This window comes from Hylobates moloch, unplaced genomic scaffold (assembly GCF_009828535.3).
Source record: "Hylobates moloch isolate HMO894 unplaced genomic scaffold, HMol_V3 SCAFFOLD_6, whole genome shotgun sequence".
NCBI classification, from domain to species: domain Eukaryota; kingdom Metazoa; phylum Chordata; class Mammalia; order Primates; family Hylobatidae; genus Hylobates; species Hylobates moloch.
This window is the reverse complement of record NW_026652281.1, coordinates 100,658,511-100,677,407: the sequence shown is the minus strand read 5'-3', so window position 1 is coordinate 100,677,407 and position 18,897 is coordinate 100,658,511. Positions and strand designations below refer to the sequence as shown.

General features: G+C 45.8%; 1 protein-coding gene across 1 annotated transcript in view; it reads left to right on the top strand.

Annotated features, from left to right (window-relative positions):
- The first annotated feature begins 9,256 nt into the window (after positions 1 to 9,256).
- Positions 9,257 to 18,897, top strand: part of CDH11 (cadherin 11) — a 179,135-nt gene continuing 169,494 nt past the window's right edge. The window contains exon 1 of the mRNA XM_032157536.2: positions 9,257 to 9,440. The gene's annotated coding sequence lies outside the window, so the exon portion shown is untranslated. The remainder of the gene's footprint in view (positions 9,441 to 18,897) is intronic.

Sequence of the window (18,897 nt, the reverse complement as noted above, 5' to 3'; positions counted from 1 at the left end):
TACTGAGTGCCCACCAAATGCCTGGTACTGTGTTAGATGCTTGAGATCCAGGAAGGTATAAGAGAGATCTTATGCTTTGCTCTCCTGAGGCTTGTATTCTACCCAGGTGAAGCAACCAAAAAAATAAGTAAATAAAAATATACAATACAATTTCAAGTGTATGTGTTATGAACAAGAATAACACAGTTTACAGGGATAGGCTGAAGATGATCGGAAGGGGATTGGAGTGTCGAGTGGGTGTTTCCGTTCATGAGACACCCTGGGACATCCCCTTTAAACAGGCAAAATGAAGAAGCAAGCCATAGAAATGAACAGGGAAAGGGCATTCCAGACAATAGGAAGAGCAAGTGCAAAGGTCTTGAACCTGGAAACTTGTCTGAAAAGCAAGAAAGCTTGAGTGATCAAGGGGCAAAACTTACTTAAATTTTCTGATTTGTTATAAAGGATATTACTAGGGATACAGATGAAGAGATGCATAAGGCAAGGTATGGGAAATAGGGCACAGAGCTTCTATGTCCCTTCCAGGTGCCCCATGCTTCAGGAGCCTCCACAAGTTCACCTATCTGGAAACTCCCCAAATTCTGTCCTCTTGGACCTTTTATTGAGACTTCATTGGATACGCATGATTGACAACCATATAGAGATGTGATTAGACAGAAAGGATATGATCTAAACCCAGTAAGGCCTGTCCAGATTCTTCTTGGCCTTTCTATGCAGTATTCCTTTCTCCAGGATATGGGTCAGGACTCCCTCTGGTATGAGGGTCTTATGACCCATAGTCAGATTAGAGTCCAGCCTTGGGCAGATGAAAGGAGACAGGGGAAGGTTAGAGGGAGAGATTCTGTTTTCTGAGGCCTGATTCTTAGGCCTAAAAAGCCCCAACATTATAACAAGGGCTATGCGAGTTACAAGCCAGAAACTGTGACTAAAAACCTATATATACTAAATATAGGTTTTACATAGTATATATAGGAGTATATAAGTATATATAGGTTTTTCACCACAGTTCCTGCCATGCGCGTGTGTGTGTGTATGTGTGTGTGTGTATAAAATATAAATATACATATAAATATATATAATATGTAAATCAATCAATCTATATATATATATATAAACAGTAACTATAGGCTATAACCTAGGGGACCTGAAGATCCAAGATGGCTCAGAATGAAGGTATGATGAAAACCTGCTTTTGCCTGTAAGAGACTGCATTAGATTGGAAGATCCCGTAGATAACGGACAACTCATGTTGCACTTTCCAGGCTATGGAAAGGAGGTGTGCATAAGGCAGGTTCTCTCAGCACCATTAGGGGCAGGGAAATCATAATGCTCAGAATCCAGAGATCTCTGGCTGACACAGAAAGAGGTGGTTTCCAAATTCATCCACGTGCTTATGTCTTCTTCCCTGTACCCTCCTTCTTCCTTTTTTACCTTCTCTGCTTCTATTTCCTTTCCTTCCCTCTCTGCCTTCCTTTTGAGACACAGGACTAGCTGGATTTCCTAGGCCGACTAAAAATCCCTAAGCCTAGCTCGAAGGTGACCACATCCACCTTTAAACATGGGGCTTGCAACTTAGCTCACACCTGACCAACCAGGTAGTAAAGAGAGCTCACTAAAATGCTAATTAGGCAAAAACAGGAGGTAAAGAAATAGCCAATCATCTATCGCCTGAGAGCACAGAGGCAGGGACAATGATCAGGATATAAGCCCAGGCATTCCAGCCAGCAACTGCTACCCTCTTTGGGTCCCCTCCCTTTGTATGGGAGCTCTGTTTTCACTCTGTTAAATCTCACAAACTGCACTCTCTTCTGGTCCGTGTTTGTTATGGCTCGAGCTGAGCTTTCGCTTGCCATCCACCACTGCTATTTGCCGCTGTCACAGACCCGCTGCTGACTTCCATCCCTCTGGATCTGGCAGGGTGTCTGTTGTGCTCCTGATCCAGTGAGGTGCCCATTGCCACTCCCGATCGAGCTAAAGGCTTGCCATTGTTCCAGCACGGCTAAGTGCCCGAGTGCATCCTAATTGAGCTGAACACTAGTCACTGGGTTCCACGGTTCTCTTCCGTGACCCACGGCTTCTAATAGAGCTATATAACACTCACCACATGGCCCAAGATTCCATTCCTTGGAATCCCTAAGGCCAAGAACCCGAGGTCAGAGAACACGAGGCTTGCCACCATCTTGGAAGTGGCCCACCGCCATTTTTGAAGCAGCCTGCCACCATCTTGGGAGCTCTGGGAGCAAGGATCCCCCTGGTAATGCTTTCACCCTTTCACTTTCCACTCTTCAGTAAAATTCTGTGCCCTTATCATGTGCCAGGCACTGTGCCTAGAGATCTGATGAATGTGCTCCTCCTCAGGTATAGAGGAAAACTCCTTTCTTTTTCCTTCATGCAGCTCCAATTAAATCCAGACTGGAATCTTTTGCATGAGCTTTCCCACTGAAAGTCAGTCTAGTGGGAATATATTGGAGTCAAACACCCATAGGTTGGAATCCCAGCTTTACTACTCAACAGTTGAATTAGACTGGACAGTGAATATAATTTCCTCATCCTAATTCCTTCATCTGTAAAATAAGGACAATAACACATACTTTGAAGAAATGTTTTGAGGATTGTTAGTTTTATATATAAATGTTGCTGGAATATAAAACAGGCTGAATAAAAGCTAGTGATTATTACATTATTATTTCTGCTTGCTTTCTTCCAACTTGAACCTCTACATAGAGGAATGGCATAGTCACAATGATTTGGTATAAGGCTGAAATCGCCTTTTGATTCTCTGTCTCCTGTAAGGTTCTAAAGTATTGTATTCATGACTATTTGGGAAAACAAAAATGAAAACAAACCTCAAACACCTCAGACTACTTTTTTTCTCTGCTCTCATACCGCCACCAGAATAATCATCAACACGAAAAAGGATTTTGTGAACAAATGGAAGGGGAGGTTCTCCCCACCGCCAAGCAAGCAATCACTTTTGCAGTGGACACCAGCTGGGTGGGTGTCCTCCTCCTATCCACATCTGACACACACACTCTCTCTCTCTCTCTCTCTCTCTTTTTTTTTTGAGACAGAATCTCACTCTATCACCCAGGCTGAAGTGCAGCAGCATGATTTTGGCTCACTGCAGCCTCTGCCTCCCGGGTTCAGGAGATTTTCCTGTCTTAGCCTTCTGAGTAGCTGGGACTACAGGTGCACACCACCACCTCTGGCTAATATTTGTATTTTTATGGGGTTTCAGCATGTTGGCCAGGCTCATCTCAAACTCCTTACCGCAGGTGACACACCTGCCTCAGCCTCCAAAAGTGGTGGAATTACAGGTGCGAGCCACTGCGCCTGGCTACATCTGATACTACCTGGAGATCACATCAGATCCCACAGGTTGTGAGCTTGCTCAGTGCCCAAGACTGCTCCTGCCCACCTTCAGACATTAGTTGCAAGTCCTGGCCTCCAGAACTTCTGACCAACTAGCTTTAATTTGGAGTTCCCATGACCCCTTCTTTGGGTTTGATTAATTTGCTGGAGCAGCTCACAGAATTCAGTGCAAAACTTAGTTAAATTTTCTGATTTATTATAAAGGATATTACTAAGGATACAGATGAAGAGATGCATAAGGCGAGGTATAGGAAACAGGGCACAGAGCTTCTATGTCCCTTCCAGGTGTCCCACGCTTCAGGAACCTCCACAAGTTCACCTATCTGGAAACTCCCCAAATTCTGTCCTCTTGGACCTTTTATTGAGACTTCACTGGATACACATGATTGACAACCATATAGAGATGTGATTAGACAGAAGGGATATGATCTAAACCCAGTAAGGCCTGTCCAGATTCTTCTTGGCCTTTCTATGCAGTATTCCTTTCTCCAGGGTATGGGTCAGGACTCCCTCTGGTATGAGGGTCTTATGACCCATAGTCAGATTAGAGTTCAGCCTTGGGCAGATGAAAGGAGACGGGAAGGTTAGGGGGAGAGACTGTGTTTTCTGAGGCCTGCTTCTTAGACATAAAATGCCCCAACATTATAACAAGGGCTATGCCAGTTATGAGCCAGAAACTGTGGCTAAAAACCTATGTATACTATATAGGTTTTATATATTATATAGGTCACTTCTATATAATTATATAAAAAATATAATATTATATATTATATTATTATATATTATATTATATATTATATAAAATATTATAACATATAATATATTATAATATAATATATAATATTATACAATATATTATATTATATATTAATATATATAATATCTCTGAGATGTTCTGATTTTTTCAAATCAATACATAGTAATTGGACATATTTATAGGGTACAATGTGATGTCTCAATGCATGAAATGATGAGTAGGACTTAAAAAGCCCAGGATTTAAACTCTGGAAAAACCTTCTTCAGAGCTCATTTCAGGTAAGCTCTTATTTGCAGTTAGGGAAACTGAGGCTCAGAGAAAGGAAATGACTTTCCCAAGGTGACTCAATGAATTTGTGGCAGATCTAGGACATGAACTCAGAGCATCAGCCCCCAAGCCTGGCACATCTCATTCTACATGACCTCGATCAAGCCTTATTTAGACAATTTACAGTTTCAGAAATTTTGAACTGCCATACTATTCTTGGCCAGTTTTATAACCAGTTCCATTTAAGATAAGATTCATCTGTATAATTATTATAATTCACAATTGTAGCATGTCTCTTTTCTTGCTCAGGTCATTTAAAATGTGATAATCAGGCCTCATAATTAATAATAGTAATTAATAACTTTCACTTATGAAGCCTATGCTCCAAGCTTAGTGCTTTTGGCTCTAGGTATGTGAGCATGTTGAATCCCCACCACAATCTAGGCACAGAGAGTAATGCCCATTGTATAGATTTGGAAAGCACATCTCAAGGAGATAAAGTCTTTAGACAAAGTCGTGGCGTTAACGAGTGGCAGAGCCAGGAATCAGACAGATCAAAGGCCTGTGGTCCTCCCACCTTGCTCTACAGATCCAACTGTGGGAATAGCCTCCTGAAGTGTCTGATTCAGACATGGTATTCCCATTCCATCTTTCTTAACTTCCTCCTCTGCCTGGGGAAGGCATGGTTGGAGCCCACTGCAATGTGATGAAACTAACGCCCCGCTTGGATCTTGCATCACTCTTTACACCATTTACCAAAGGATACCTCTAGAGCAGGAAGCTTTGAGAAGACCTGGGGAGCCTGGAACTTCTAAGTCTAAACAAGGAACTGACTCAGCAGGGTCTGGCTATCTTCAGAGTCTGAGGAGAGGCGCATCAAAGGAATGACAGCCTGGTACCTTTGATGAGGGAACTGACAGGAAATTAACAGCCTCGTGCAGGCGAGGACAAAGACAAGAAAAGGCCCATTTGGGCCTCATATCTGTCTGGATTGGAACCCGCAGGAAGCAGAAGGAGCTGTTTAATCCTGGCTCCAGAGCAACCGTGAAGGCTGGCTTCCTCCCTTGAAGAAGAACAAGGTGAAGGAAAGGTGAGGCAAGTTAAGATAAACACCCAAACTTCTGGCTGGCTGGCTGAACTGAATCTTTCGATCCAAGCTGTCAGTGGGTTCTTTTCTTTTTTTTTTTCTATTCTTTTCCTTTTTTAAATCTAAACTGTAATCACACAATACTCCACCCAAGTGCTTGATAAGGATTTCTAAGACAGATCCTAACATAGTCATAAAAAAATCCCCTCTGAAATGTGCACTTTGTACTGTGTCTATGAGTAGGTGTGTTTAAAATGTCACGAACTGGAGTGCCTAACTCTAGTTCCCAGGAATTAATCACTTAGAAGAGTGAAAGGGGGGAATTAACTTTCTTTAAAACTTATAAGGTTCTCCAAAGCAGCAGCCAAAATAGAACTTGCTGAATAGAAATATGGTTATCTTTCCATAAGAACTAAAAATCTTTTTTTAACATATTTTTCTCTGAAACTGCTTTGCCAAGTTTCCTCTTGTGGATTAGCTGCAGGTCACAGATATTCTGGGAATAAAGATATGAAAGGATTTTTTTTCTTTCTTGGTTACAATTCAATGATTTTAGTAAATTTATAGATTTGTGCAATCATCACAACTATCTAGTTTTAGAGCATTTTGATTGCCCAACAGAATTCCCTCAAGTTCTATTTGCAGTCAATTCCTGTTCAAATCCTTAGCCCTGGGCAACCACTGCTTTCTGTTTCTATAAATTTGCCTTTTCATTTCATATAAATGGCCATTTCATATAAATGAAAATCATACAATATGTTGTTTTTCATTTGGCTTCTAGCATATGTTTTTGAAGTTCATTCGTGATGTAACAAACATCAGTATTTCTTCCCCTTTTATTGCTGAACAATATTCCATGGTATGGATACACCCTGTTTTGTTTATCTACTCACCAGTTGATGGGTATTTATGTTGTTTCTTTTGTTTATCTACTCACCAGTTGATGGGTATTTATGTTGTTTCTTTTGTTTATCTACTCACCAGTTGATGGGTATTTGTGTTGTTTCCAGATTTTGGCTATTATAAATAATGCTGCTATGAACATTCTGGTGTGTGTTTTTGTGTGAACATGTTTCCTATTCTGTTGAGTAGAATCCTAACTTGCTGGGTTGTGCAAAGGGTTATTGACTGCTGCTATACACTAGGTTCCATCTGATTCAGGTGTGTAGTGTCAGTGGAAACTTACCAAGCAGTTTTTAACTTACTTTTTAAAATCGGCTGATGCACCCATTACTAAAGGGATGGTCTATAAAAACAACTGCTGTGATTCGATAAATGCTGAACAGAGAGGAGAGGTCAAAGTCCAGCTAATGTCAGCTGACATGTGGTCAGGTTCATCTCTGGACACGCTTCCAAAAGGGAGTTTATGAAACTTGCTTCATGGATCAAGAGATGTCCTAATCATCACAGATCCCAGGCATCTTTGTATAATATATGTATGATCAGATTGATCGTGGCTTCACACTCCCTCTAGGACCACGTGGAAGGGTTGAGAAAATCCAGGCAAGAGTTTGTAGCCAAACAAGAGTAAAACTGAGGGAAAGCCTCAGTATCTCTGAGGGAAAGCCGGACCCCTTTTCCCTCCTCTCCTGTGTAAGTAACTTCATTTATAAGCTGAAATGGCGCCACCAGAGCATCCTGTTATCATCACCATGCCTCATTAGAGTGGGGACTTTCGGCGGTGGCTTGGGAAGTACCCAAAGTTTTAGGGGTTACAGCAGAGGCCAAAAAGGCAGACAGAGGAAGCAGGGTACAGCTCTGAAAAGGTTCAGGGCCAGGGACCCACAGGGGGAGGCAGGAGTGGCAGGCACCACGATCTACTCACTGGCGCTCTACAGGAAAGCACTGGGCATCAATGGCCTCGCGCGTCCGTTGCGCAGAGCGTGGTGCGAGGTTGGGGGGTTACTGGGGACCCAGGGGGCTATCACCTTGGACACCTATGGTAGGGGGAAGGCTGAGTAGTAAGAGAACTGAGCAGCTGGAAACTTACAGCTCTTACCCCGCAGTGGAGGAACGAGGAGTTTAAAGGCCACGTCCACACAGAGGGTGACAGAGGCATCCTCTCCGCGCAGGACGCGGACTGGGGGCAGGCACGCAGCGCCACCCGGATCCTGGAGTCGTCAAGAAGAACGCGGGCGGGCGGGCCGAGGAGGGTAGATCCCGGGCAGCCTCGCCGGCACCCGCCCCCGCGGACGTCTCCCCAAGCCGTGTGGAAACCCGGGCGGCTGCGGGCTCTCGGGACCCGCGGGCTGGTGACCAGGAGCTGGAGGGCAGGGTTTGGCCGCCCTTGCCTTAGCCCCGCACTGGGGTTCCTTCCCCACGCGCTCAGGATCCCAAGCTTTCTCTTCCGTTTTCGGCCTCTTTTTCCGTTAACTCCTGGGCGCGTCTCCTCCCCTCTAGCCCTTTCAAACTGCTTGGCTGTGGCGCCCAGCTTTCCCTCCGCAGCCTCCTTCCCCGTCTTTTTCGCAGGTCCATCTCTTCCCCTTTCCCAGCCTCATCCCCGTCCCCCTAAGCGGTTCCTTTTTAGCCTTCACCCACTGGCGTCTCCACCTTCCTCCGCCTCCTCTCTTGCCTCCACCTCCCATCCTGCAAACTTGTTCAAGCCAGGGGTCCCCACACAGGCATGGTTGTTCCCTGCTGGGTGTGCAGGTCCCCACGCCGTTCCCGGTACCACGAGCGCCCCGCCCAGTCCTTGGCGTGATTCCTAAGCCCCGGCCCTGCCAGCCCTTTCTCCCGGCGACTCGGGGAGGGAGGGCAGGAAGCAGGCCCGGGGCTCCCTCATGGTAGCGAGTCCTCAGTGAGGGGTACAGCGGAGGAAGGAGCTAGGACTCCGGCGCTGCGCCCCATTAGGCCCTTCCTCCCGTAGAAGCGCACACTCCACCGGGCCCTGGCGGGTCTGTAGCGAGGGGGTGGCAACAAGTGACACTACCGGCGGTGGCCACTGATACCTGGCTGGGGTAGGGGCCAAGGCACCCTCCCAAAGGGTGGAGCTAGGCCGACCCCGGCGAAGCGCTCCCCGAGTACCCCTCTCCGAGGCGTTGCGTGGGGGGCACTGGAGGAGAGGAGATCTGAGACAGAACGGAGACTGGACTCTTCCCAAGTCCTAAGTCTCCCTCCCCGCCCGACTTCACCACCACAGCCACCAGAAGAGTTTGCAAGGGATGGGAGATTGAGGGGGGTGGGGGCTGGGCAGGAGCCGCCAACGTTGAGGGATTTTTGGAAGGTGGGGTGGTGGAGTGAGAAAGAATAGAACGCGCTCCCGAATTTCCAATTGCTTCCCTCACTTGGACGATACCTTCCCCCGACCACCATCCCGGCCCGCCAGGCAAGAGCCCAGCCTGGCCAGCTGGAGCGGATTTAGGGGAAGGAGGAAAATGAGGGCTCCCAACCCCTCTCCAGCTTCCCTCAGCCGCCCTCCCTGATTGGCTGTGCGTCCCTGGAGCCCAACTTCAGTCGCTCCAGACTCCATCTGAGCCCTGAGGGAGTCGGAGCGCCGCGCCTCGGGGCGGGAAGGGCGGCCACGAATCCAGGGGTTGGCATCTCTGGGCCCCTGGGGGAGGGGCGCGGACGGGGTCGGCCCCCGCAGCCTCTGCGAGGCCCATCTCGCTGCGTCTCGCAGCCTCGGCTTCTCTCAGCCCCCGCCCTTTCCTTCCCTCCCAGCGGCAGCCTCCCTCCTCCCGCCCCCCCCGCCCCGCACCCGCCTGCCCGCCCGCCCGCCAGCCCGCCACCTCCCCCCGGTTTCTCATTCCTGCCACTAGCGCGCTCGGCGGCTCATTCCGCGGCCGCCGCCAGCTGAGGGGAGCGTCGCGGGCCGAGGAGCAGATGCCGCGGGGGCCGCTCGCAGCCGCCGCTGACTTGTGAATGGGACCGGGACTGGGGCCGGGACTGACACCGCAGCGCTTGCCCTGCGCCAGGGACGGGCGGCTCGGAGGTTGCGCCCACCCGCAAGGGCCCCAGGTGAGGTGCGCCGCCAGTCCCTTCCTCTCTCCTGGTTGGGGCTTCTTGGAGTGGGGGGCAGGATTTTCTCAGGAAGAGAATGTCTTGGCGGGGCGGGGTGGTGGAGGGGACGGTGGTATCTGAGTCGAGAAGGCTTCACTAACGCAAAGCAAAAGGGAGGGAGAGATTTGTTTAAAAATCAGAAAGGGAGAAGGGAGCCAGCTGTGGGCGCGGGCAGCGCAGGGGACGGAGGCTCCAGATGTGCGCTCCACGACTCTCCCCGGCTCCGGCCTCCTCTGGGGTCTGCGCCGAGGCCGCAGCAGAGGGGGTTTGTACCTGGCTGGGGCAAGAGACTGCAGAGCAGAGCTCCGGACACGCCGACTGTCCCCGGTCATATCTCTGGGGAAAGTCGCCCACGGCGCGGTGCCTGACAGCCCTGCGCCGCTTCCCAAAAGCGGCGACAAGACCACGCTCTGCGGGGTTCTTACTCCATCCTCCCGGATCCCTGCCGAAAGCTCCCCGGGGCTTAGTCCCTCCAGTCGAGACTGCCGGGTAAGGCCGGGAAAACGGAAAGATCCCAGCTCCGGAAGGCGACTGCCCGCAGTTTAATAGCATGGGTTTGGGGCCGCCGACTGCGGTTCTGGGGCAGCAGGCTGCGGTGCGCTACAGCCCTCCAGCCCGAGTCTCTGCGGGAGCTCCGGCGCCCGTTTGTAAGCTCCCACCAGCTCAGGGGCAGGTCTATGAGCGGCCCAGACTCGGGCTCGCCTCTGGCTTGGGATTGGCGAAAGCTGCCAGGGTCAACGTTAACTTTGAGAACCAAACCTTCCCGAAACCTGCGCCGCTTCTCGGAGCGCGCCAAGCTTCTCCAGCTCCCGGCACGCACGGCCTCCCTCCCGGCGCTCTGCCCCGGAACGCGAGCCGGGAGGTGGGAAGCACTGAGAAGCCGGCCAGACGAGGAGGGCGGCGAGGAGAGCTCCCTTCTCCCCCCTCCCCAATCCAGAGGAACTGTAGGAGGGCGCGCCTCACGCTGTGAAGCGGAGTCCCCAGAGAAAGTGGGGTCGGGGGAGGCTTGCGGGTCCGGCTTCCTTGTCCGTTTTTTTGCTGAGGCCCTGCTTTCGCGCGGGCTCCCTGCGCCTGCCTCTCCCGGGTGAAAGGTTTTCTAGGTGCTAGAAGAAGCCCTGTTGCTTTTGCTGATAATGCAGTAGGAATTTCATGGGCCATCACACTGCTATTAAGAAATCGCATCTTTTAATTATTTAATACCATCCCTGCATGACGACGGGTCATCCCTAAGGGATGGGAGTGGGGGGTTGTTCTTGAAACCCGGCTGTATGAGGGTATAGATTTCACTAAAGTCTTCCCCTTCGTCTCCCCCTAAAGAAATCGTGCTAGGATCGCTCTGAAATCTTTTCTTATTTTCTTCTTCTAATCATGGCTATCGGTTTAATATGAGGCAGTAAGTTTTCGTTTTAATCACAGGGAAGCTACCATAATTAATCTGGCGAGAGGACGGATCAATTTCCTCATCACTTGGGCTTGCAGCAGACATCGATGGTTTTGCGGGGTGTCTGGGTTTCCTGGGGATGGGGATGCAGATGTGTTCTCAGGAGCGAGGATCCTTTAGCATCGCATCAGCACATTTGCCAGGCTGGGCTCTGAGCGCTAGAGCCTAATATGTTGGCAGAGGAGAAGAGAAGGGACTGACCTTTTCGTTAATCCTGAGGAATTGTTTTTCCTACAAACACGTAGGTGCAGACACCAGAGCAGAAATATTAAATGCCCAACCCTAGCTGCAGGGAGCCTGGTCTTCTTCCAATAGGACAAAGGAAAAAAAGTTACAAAACAAAGGGACAGAGTTGTGGCCAATACAGGAAGCACTCTGAGGCTCCAGCCACTGAAGTTCCTTAAATGTAATCTCTGATTCCAAGTTTTAGAGTTGGCCAGTGGGCTCTGGAATTCGAACCTCTGTGTGAAACTGAAATCCAGCCTAGTACAAAAGGAATGTGAGTGCTTTTCAGTAGAGACCAGGGAAAGGCATCTGAAAGGCCAGGAAACTTTGCTTGAGTAAGAATTATCTTTACATCTTACTTTTGAGACATTGTAAATTAAGACATTAAAATGTCTTGCAGGCATGCACTATTATTAATAAAAATTATTACTATCATTTTAGTTGTTACTTCAGAGTCTGCATAAACTGGGCATTTTATGACATTGTTTGAAAGAATAAACCACCCTCCTCACCCCTGGGAAAGGGGGAATGAAGGCAGGCCTTGGAAGGATTGAGACTGGATAATCTGGCGAGGCCCAGACATGTAGATTTATTCAAATGGCTGCTTATTGCTTCCTAGGAAAATAAGCTTTTAAAATAGTTCTCACTGAAGCAGTGGACCATCTTGATAGCACTTCAGAACTTTCATTACGTTCAGCATTCTTATCAGAACACCAGACAGTAAAATTACTAGAAACCTAAATTCTATTTTCAATTAAGATGCAATCTTTTGTTAATTTGAAAATTAAAAAAAACAGTTCTGGCACAATTTTTTTTTATGTCTTAGAACTCATGTTCCCTCTGTAGAGTGGTGGCTGTGGATGTGCATGTTTGATTGTTTATTTGTGGGAGGAGGGGCAGGAGACAGACTTGGAGAGCCACGCCATGATTTGGGGGAATACGGATCAATTTCATGCTCTTTTAATGCACTTGTCTTCATAATTCATGGTTTTTCTTCTCCTTTGAATAGAATTACATGGCTGCTTTGTAAAGATTCTGATTTGGGGACCCTCATATGGGAAACGCCATGACATTGACCGCGTGTTCTGATTTACAATGCCAGTACTGCGCTCCCAGGAGCATAGCGTGTCCTGGAACCTTGCCTGTGAATGCCTGTGACTTATGAAGTGGTAACTTATGAAGTTGGTAAACTTTGATCTCTTATATTCAAATCTGTTTTCAGAACCATCTAAACAAGATCTTCAAATCTGATTTTAGTCTTCATTCTCAATACATTTATGTAGGGAGGTGTTCGAGAAACGTAACAATTTCATTAGAATTTACTTTCAATATTGATGTTTTCACTTTGATCACAGGCATACTTAATCATTCAATAATAATAAAACAGTGGAATATATAGAGTTTGAAAGTAGGTATCAAACTTTTTTTCTTGAATTGTCAAGTTTGACGAATGACTATAAACTTTCAAGTTTTTTTCCTAGAAAATTTGAGCACTGTATAAATTCACTAGCCAATGATTTAAGGGATTGAAATGTGTTTGGGACGATTTGCTCCCTTATGGAATTGGCTGCTGTTTCATAAAAAGTTACCTAATTTGTCAAGAATCCCTATTCTGCACTTACCAAGAATTGTGAGTTTTCAGCCTTTTTAGTTGTCAGCCTTTTTAATTTAAAGTTATTGCCTCTGAAATATATAAAAATAGTTGGTCTATATAAATTTGTGATTTAATTGATTAGGGAAAAACATCAACAGGTCTGCTAAAGAAAAAGAAAAATAAAGCTGGAGAAAATTGGACACATCCTGGTGCAGCGGTAGGAGTTAAAAATGAGCTGTTCCATCAGGATTCCTGTGATAGCCATCCGCAGCCTCCCCTATGAGCAGGAAGGACTAAAGAAAACACTCGAGGAGCATAATTAGACATCTTTCTGCTATAATTTTACCCTGACATTGAGAGCCTTGTACAACTCTGGAAATGGACTCCTTCGCGGAAGATTGCACTTCTGGCCACTAGAGGGCAATGGCACCCTTCTCCAACTTTCTGCATGGAGCCCATCTGCTTTTGAGGGCATCATGAAAAACGGTTTTGTTACTTACCAGCCTTGTCTGGCCCTCTCAGGAGAGACCGAATTCAATCTAGCTGTGGTTCAAGCTACTGCTCGAGCAGTTTGTCAGGATTAGCATCTTTCTAGTGGGTGGATCCTGGTACCTTCAGCCTCTTCTTCCCACCTTGGAGTTTACTAGAAAGTTGGGCAATCTTGTAACTTGACATTGAGCAGCAGCCGGGGTGGGGGCTGGGCTGCAGGATAAACAAGGTCAGTTCTCACTGAGACAGTGATCTGGGAGGATTTTCGGGATTTTTTTCTGGCAAAAAAAGCATCATTTCTGACTCCAAGTGGAAGGGAATGGATAAAGAAGAAAAATATCAGTGAGACTACTGTGATACCATTGCCCGTTCTTTCATGAGGTTTTGAAGATGTCTGCAAGACACTTCTAATTTGCAAGAAGGAATAGCGGTTTGATCTTCGGTAAACACTTTGGGGCATAGAATTTTAATATAGCAGTAAATGTTTTACTATTTCCTTTAAACCATTCTTGATATTGCTGTGAAAAACCTAACTTTAGCAGAGAGTAAAATTTAATTCAAGATTGTTCCTCGTGCACTGGAGTATAATCATTTGATTTTTTTTTTTTTTTGTCCTCAGTGATATGGAAATTATGGCTTATGATTAAATTGCATATTTCAGGCTACACAAATTTATATTTGCTCCTGTTTGATAGTGTCATGAAAGTTCAGGAGGAGAATGGAAAAAGAAACTAATGCTATATTATAATTAAGAGGAAAACTCCATTAAAAAAATAAGTACTGTTTTAAGTGGATACTTGTGTTTTTTGTCTTAAGTGAGTACAGTTGCCTCCCTGGTGATTCAGCAGCTAGTTCTTTGCAGCTCTGAGCTGTGTTGGAATGTGTAGACAGTTGATGAAGAAGGAATCAATGCCAATGGATTATGGGAGGGAGTATTAAGTAACTCAGTGGAAAGTAAGACAAAGTGTTTCGTAAACTGACGTTCCCTTATCACTGGACAGTTTATTTAACTTAAGGGCAATTTTAAATTCTAAGCTCTTGTGAGTAATGCACATTGTTCAAACTGGAGGCAAAATTTCATTTTGGTTTAATTAGTCATGAGACAGTTGCAGAGTTCAGGGATTCTTATTGAGACAAATCATTTCTCTCACAGTTTGTATGGTCGAGGTTTCTGCTTGATCAGAAAATCTGGTACATCGGGATATTAGGTGAGAGGAATGTGAGAGAGAAGAGAGGGAAAGGAGGAAGAAACTCAAAAGTATGAGAGAGACTAATGATGCTATTTCTCATGGAGGCCAATTTCTGATCTTCACACCTCTCTCTCTCTCTCTCTCTCTCTCCTTATTAATCCACTTGAAAAGCTGAATCTAGGAAGTTGATATAAACAGCTTTGAAGACTGCAGTAAACAGTAGCCAAGGTCTTATTCTGTGTTTTCTGGCACCAAGTGTCCCTCAAACAATATTTGTGAATGAGCAGGGGTTTATTCTCAAAATTTCCTGGTTGCTGCAGGTGAAAAAATGCCTTCACTTCCTAAACTCCATACCCCTTATTTTCCAGAAATCCTCTTGACATGGTCCTCTGCACTGGAATGATTTTCACCAATTAAAGTTAGCTCTCCACATTCAGCTCTCTTGAAGAAAATGGCCTGGAGCCCAGCTTTGTCCTCACTATGATGTTCACCTCACGTGGCAACTAGTGTGGTAGGGGAGGCTCCTCCCTGGTCTTAGTTTAAGACACGTAGAGATCTCATTTCAGCCTCCATTAGGCTCCATCAGTGAGAGCAAACAGTGAGAATTTAGGGTAGAGTCCCTGCTGTTGATGCATCTTTATTCTTCTCAATAAGAGCAAGGGTGGAGAAAGCAAGGATAGGCATAGCAACTGAAATTGCTGCATACCTATCCTGCCTCGGATCACTGGCAATATTTTACTCATAAACTCATTCTGGAAAGTTCAGTTTTCATCATGCTAGAGGCTTGGACCGGTTATTCATTCTTGGAAGCAATAGTGCCCAGCAGCAGGGCCAGGATGAGGGTGAAGACAGTGAGCCCAAGGCATGTAAGTGCATAGCTGGATTCTGTCTGGATTGAAAATTTTGACTTTTGCTCATCATAGATTTTTTTCCCACTAATCTTCATTATTTATTTACTTTTTTAGAGAGTCTCACTCTGGAGTGCAGTGTTGTGATCGCAGCTCATGGCTGGTCTCAAACTCTTGGCCTCAAGCATTTTCCTGCCTTGGCCTCCCAAAGTGCTGGGATTACAGGTGTGAGCCACTGTACCTGGCCAACTAATCTTGATTTTTAAAATACTGCATTAAAGTATTACTTATTTTGATTACTGAGTTTTTTGGGTTTTTTTTGGTGTAGCCTTATATTTTGTGAGTGAGGAGTTTTGCCTCCATTACTTACAAAGTATGTGACTGAGAATAAGCTACATAAACTCCCCAAGACTCAGGTGTCTTCTTGGTAATGATAGACCTAATAATAATATCTATATCCTAGGATTCTTGTAAAGATAAAATGAGAATTTAATGCAAGGCCTAGCTCATCACGAGCTTTCAGTGTGTGCTGGGGTTGCTTGCCCTGTCTGAAATAGACTTGGGATTCAGTTTTATCGACTAATGAGAACAGGTAGCAGTTCTTTCTTATCATTATAAGGCCAGAAATCTTGCATTGAACATTTGTTTTAGATTGAGGCCTCTCCCAATTAGCAATGAATTGTTTATTAGTGCCTGCCTTTTTTGAATGATTTCGTAACTTTAAGTGATCCATCCCTCTTCCACTTAAAATATTCAAGAGGCAGTCAGGATTTGAGATTTGAGAGATAATTACTGCTTTTGAACACTGCCTGCCTCCTTCCTACCTTTGCATTTTTTTCCCTCTGTTCATTTTGCTTATGGGTTGCTGTGGTAAGTTACCCTGCAGTAATACCTTACTGGGAAAGTTTGCTAAGTATGCCATATTGAGATATTCATCACAGGTTTGCTTTCGTTTAAAAGGGGCTCATTACTATTCCAGACTAGCTCAAAAGATAATTAGTCTCTTGATAAATCGTCTCCATTTCAAGACTATTCCTGTTTGTTTTTCAGGTAAATGTAGTTTGGGATTGTAAGGGGTTTGAGCAGTGACAGTTTTAACTCATAAATAGACTGTGGCTGAAAAAGTCCTGGACCTGCCTTGTGGGTTTCTGTCTTTTGCAGGCCCAGGCAAAAGCACAGTGATTTGGCATCATGCTAAAAATAACGGAGTCCTCACCCTCTCTTAGCCCTGAATGGTTTCCAACTGTTTCTCACCCAAGATCGCAGCCAGGCTGGGCTTTCCAAGGCTCCGGGACCTTCCAGGTTGTCCTGCAGTTTCCCATCTGCGGCTCACCGGTGTCATCTGTTCTTGCCCCAGGCTGGCATTCCCTCCTGCCTGTACTTTGCAATGAAAGGGAATATCTGTCTGTGTTTGCCAGGGAAAAGGAAGGAGAGAGAGACAACTTTTTGAGATCCTACTATGTGCCGGACGCTCTACTGGGTACCTCATTTAGTCTGTACAACACCCCGAGAGGAAGGTACTTTCATCTCTATTTACAAATAGGAAAATGACTCTCAGAGGGAATTTAAGACACTTGTCTAAGCTCATGAGTCTGGGGAGAAGGAAAGCTGGCTTCCCAAACCTGCTCTGACTCTAAATGCTCAGTTCTCCACTATGTTTGGTGCATGTCTCAAGCCTGGGCCTCCTTCACTCTCTGGAGAAGGACACAGAAGAGCTGGTCTGACTGCTCAATCCTCAGCTCCTACAAAATCTCAAATTTTACCTGTAATGGGAGCTTCTGAGATCCTGTCATCCAACTCCCTTATCAGCAGGTTTTTTGTTTTCCCAATAATCCTACAGCTTCTTAAATGTCCTGATGACAGCCTGCTAACTACCTCTCAGGGAACCCAGGAGGTGAACAGGTGATTCATTAACTCCAGTCGTTAAAAGCACTCCATTTTAACGAAGAGCTGAAATAACCTTTTTGGTAACTTTCTCCCAATAGTTACATTTTGACCCCACTTCACTTTTTCCTTTTCTTGAAGGCTCTGCAATTGTTTGGAACCTGGTGTTTGGTAATAGTTAAAACCCTGCATTTATTGAACACTTTGTTAGTGTCAGGCACTGTACTGAGAATATCCTGTATAATATGAGATTTACTCACAATGCCCTCCTGAGCTACTTAAGATTGTCACCAGCATCTTATGGGGGATGGGCAGAGGGGTGCGGTGGAAATCACGCATTCTAGTGTTCCACAGCTGGTAATTGATAAAGCTGGGATTGTAACCCAAGCATCAGATGCTGAAGTTTAGTCACCATATCAGGCTGCTCCCACCATTCAGAGTGTCAGCTAATCTGATGAGATACAGTTTCCAGACCTCTCACCATCCTCATCACTCCCATCTGCTTCCACTCCATGTTGTCACTGCCCGCTTTACCACGTGGCGTCTTAAATCATGTTCCCTATTGCAGACAGTCTAACCACTTCGAACCACTACTTTCTCTAAGGAGGGCTGAGGACTCCATTCTACCAAGTAGAATTCTCAGGAATCAGATGTATGAAGTCATTAACTGAATCATTAGCTATTCCAGTCAACCTTCATTTAGAGATGAGGGTTCAGGAACCCAGAGAGGAACCGGGACTTGCCCAAGATCCCACGGTAATTTAGGGTCTAATGGAACAGAACTGTGCTCTTGAGGCTCTTAACCCAATCTCTTTTCACTACCTACAAGCAAGTCTTTTTTTTTTTTTTTTTCTGAGACGGACTCTTGTTCTGTTGCCCAGGCTGGAGTGCAATGGCAAGGTCACGGCTCACTGCAACCTCTACCTCCCGGGTTCAAGTGATTCCCCTGCCTCAGCTTCCAGAGTGGCTGAGACTATAGGCATGTGCCACCACCCCTGGCTAATATTTGTATTTTTAGTAGAGATGGGGTTTCACTATGTTAGTCAAGCTTATCTCGAAATCCTGACCTTGTAATCTGCCCACCTCAGCTTCCCAAAGTGCTGGGATTACAGGCGTGAGCCAGTGTGCCTGGCCAAAAGTCATTTTTTAATTGATTATTTTAATAGTTGTACCTGTGGTCTGATTTCTTTCTTTGTAAACATATCATCAGTTCATTTGTTTATGTAAAGCTGCGCCCTCTGATGTCCTTGGGCAGTTAAGTTGTGAGCCCTAAACACAAGGCTTTACATGAATCTCTTATTTGGAAGTTTGTGTCATTTCATATGCTGTTTGATAATACTTTGCAAAATGCAACACTTGGCCCTGGCCTTAAGCTCTGTCCTACTTTATAGTCACCTCCTATTACTAATTCCATTCCAAGGTTCTGTAAAGAACAGAGTAAGAATGATGTCCTTACCTTGCCACTGCCAAGCCTATAGAGGACACTTTGGCAGGGTTTGGTTTGAAATTCATTTCAAACCCATTTCTTTGTCATTAATGAAAGGTCCTGGGTTGGGCAAACAGAAGTGGTGAAATCACAAGGGCTTCCCTTCAGAGAGCTGACAATATTAACAGCACAGAGAATACTAGGCCTGTTGATTAAAACTCAAGGCTTCATACTGTAAGGGCCCCAAAGGAAGCATTAAATTGGGCCATAGGAAGGACAAGTCACATCCAGTTTAGTGATCAAGGGTGGTTTGGGGAA